Source organism: Labeo rohita, unplaced genomic scaffold (genome assembly GCF_022985175.1).
Source record: "Labeo rohita strain BAU-BD-2019 unplaced genomic scaffold, IGBB_LRoh.1.0 scaffold_2761, whole genome shotgun sequence".
Taxonomy (NCBI): Eukaryota; Metazoa; Chordata; class Actinopteri; order Cypriniformes; family Cyprinidae; genus Labeo; species Labeo rohita.
This window is the reverse complement of record NW_026129058.1, coordinates 1-3,030: the sequence shown is the minus strand read 5'-3', so window position 1 is coordinate 3,030 and position 3,030 is coordinate 1. Positions and strand designations below refer to the sequence as shown.

The 3,030-nt window shown below is 45.1% G+C and overlaps 1 long non-coding RNA gene across 1 annotated transcript; it reads left to right on the top strand.

Moving 5' to 3' along the window:
• Positions 1-1,080: 1,080 nt before the first annotated feature.
• On the top strand, positions 1,081-2,773 carry LOC127160011 (uncharacterized). Its single transcript, XR_007826627.1, has 3 exons — positions 1,081-1,487; positions 2,110-2,151; positions 2,558-2,773. It is a non-coding gene; the product is annotated as an uncharacterized LOC127160011 (long non-coding RNA).
• Positions 2,774-3,030: the final 257 nt, after the last annotated feature.

Below are 3,030 nucleotides of genomic sequence, written 5' to 3'. Positions count from 1 at the left end.
ATTGACAGCAATGGTTCTTGAGGCAAAGTTGTTCATCACGAGGAGATCTATCAAATGATATGCATATTGTGTAGATATGTGAAAACCACGTGATTGCAAAGCCATAAAACTCGTTAGCGCCAACTAGTGGCCGATTTCTTTCAAAATTCTTACAGACCTCTAGGCCCATGAGTCGAACATGCCCAGTGAGTTTCGTTCCGATTGGCCTCCGTTAACCTTGTCTAATGGGTGCTCAAAATTGATTGGCCGATGGCGGTCATGTTTTTTAAGCTACGCGAATGACGTCATAGATCGTCTTGGCACTTTGGACAAAGACGCTGCATACCAATTTTTAAGTCAATTGGACAAACGGTATTGTAGTTATAGCCGTTTTTATGTTTTTTCGTTATTATAGCGCCACCAAGCGGCCGAACGCTACAATTTTTTTTTTTTATTTACCCCAAAATCGAGCTTTTACAGAAGCGTACCGAGTTTGGCGAAAATATCTCATTCCGTTCAAGAGTTATAGCCACAATTAGCATTTGGCTAACGTTAGCATAACACGTTTTTTTGCGCTATTTTGAGCGAAAATCGAAATTTCAACTTTTTTGATAATTATTGATATTCAATGTCTAGAGAATATTTCTGCACTGGTTTGGTTCCAATAGGGCAAAAAACCTAGGACTAGTTCGCAAGAGTAGGTTTGAGATTTAACGCCATTTTGCGGAAAAACGGTACGTCGTACGAAAAATCTGCGCCAGTGCACTTTTGTGCGTCTTGACCCAAGGATCGCAACGATGTTAAAATTTTGAGTCTACGACAAAAATTGTACGAGCTACGGCCAAAAATGTAAAAAAAATGAATTTTTTGCGCTATAGCGCCACCTATGGGCCGATTGGGCTGAAACTTTGATAGGTTCTCCCCAAATTGAGCTCTACCATCTGGCCAAATTTGAAGTCTCTACGACTTACGGTTTGGTCTGCACGATCAGTTTTACGGCAGAAAAAAAATAATAATAAAAAAAATCCTAACAATTACAATAGGGTTTCAGCACTACGTGCTTGAACCCCTAATATTTGCCTTTGGCAAGCACCACTAATAATAAGTTTAAATAGCATATCAGTAAGTTGGCTTTCTCAAGCCAACTTAATAATAATAAGTTTAAATAGCATATCAGTAAGTTGGCTTTCTCAAGCCAACTTAATAAGTTTAAATAGCATATCAGTAAGTTGGCTTTCTCAAGCCAACTTAATAATAATAATAATAAGCACGCAGAATAGTAATAGTGATGCTTTGCCTTTGGCAAGCACCACTAACTAGATATGTACATTTCCTGAAGAAAATGTGAGTGGTGCTTGCCGTGGCAAAACTCGGCACTCGGTTGCTAGGGAGTTGCTATGTGGTTGCTAGGGTACCCAGGGTGGTTGCTAGGGTGTTGCTATGCGGTTGCTAGGGTACTCGGGGTGGTTGCTAGGGCGGTTGCTAAGGTACCCAGGGTGGTTGCTAAGGTGTTGCTATGCGGCTGATTTTCATTTGAGATAAGTCAAATGAATGTGAGAGAAAGTGACAGTTGAGATTCAAATTCATGAACATTCTGCCATTGTAAGTCTATGGGATTTTTTTCCCGCCTTTTCGTCCGCTGTGTGAACATCGTATGCCTGATCGCTTAGAAAAGTCATAGCACACCTCTCCTCAATAAGCCGCACGATTTGACACCTCATTCATGGGTCTGCGACAAACGGTGCGGGACGAGTTACATGTCAAAGTTTAGTCAGGGCGAATAGTAATAGTAATACTAGATATGTACATTTCCTGAAGAAAATTTGCTGAAGAAAATGTGAGTGGTGCTTGCCGTGGCAAAACTCGGCACTCGGTTGCTAGGGAGTTGCTATGTGGTTGCTAAGGTACCCAGGGTGGTTGCTAAGGTGCTGCTATGCGGTTGCTAGGGTAACCGGGGTGGTTGCTAAGGTGTTGCTATGTGGTTGCCAGGGTACCCAGGGTGGTTGCTAGGCTGTTGCTATGCGGTTGCTAGGGTAACCGGGGTGGTTGCTAGGGTGTTGCTATGCGGTTGCTAGGGTACTCTGGGTGGTTGCTAGGGTGGTTGCTAGGGTACCCAGGGTGGTTGCTAAGGTGTTGCTATGCGGTTGCTAGGGTAACCGGGGTGGTTGCTAGGTTGTTGCTATGCGGTTGCTAGGGTAACCGGGGTGGTTGCTAGGGCGGTTGCTAGGGTACCCAGGGTTGCTAGGGTTGCTGCTAGGGTACCCAGGTGGTTGCTAAGGTGTGTTGCTATGCGGTTGCTAGGGTAACCGGGGTGGTTGCTAGGGTTGCTATGCGGTTGCTAGGGTAACCGGGGTGGTTGCTAGGGTGGTTGCTAGGGTACCCAGGGTGGTTGCTAAGGTGTTGCTATGTGGTTGCTAGGGTAACCGGGGTGGTTGCTAGGGTGTTGCTATGCGGTTGCTAGGGTACTCGGGGTGGTTGCTAGGGCGGTTGCTAAGGTACCCAGGGTGGTTGCTAAGGTGTTGCTATGTGGTTGCTAGGGTGTTGCTATGCGGTTGCTAGGGTAAGGGGTGGTTGCTAGGGTGTTGCTATGCGGTTGCTAGGGTACTTGGGGTGGTTGCTAGGGCGGTTGCTAAGGTACTTGGGGTGGTTGCTAGAGTGTTGTTAGGCAGTTACTAGTTGTCACAGATCATTACTATGGAGTTTTATAGAGTTCTTAGCCTGATTTAACACTTAGCTAATCACTATTAGCATGTAGCTATTCACTGCTAGCATGACTAGCATCTTAAGGATTCCTATTTGCTAGCATGAACCAAAAGAACCAAGTCCCATGTCTCTACGATGTTCTGATGTAGAGATATAGGACTTGCTAGATGGTTGCTAGGGTACTCTGTTTGGTTGCTAGGGAGTGGCTTGGCAGCTACCAATGATGACACTCCAAAGGCTGCTTGCCAGTATGAATGATATAAATCAACCCCCATGTCTCTATGACATTCAGATTTGAAGATATGTCTGTGTGGGTTTTGGTTGCTAGGGTGCTCGATAGTGGTTGCT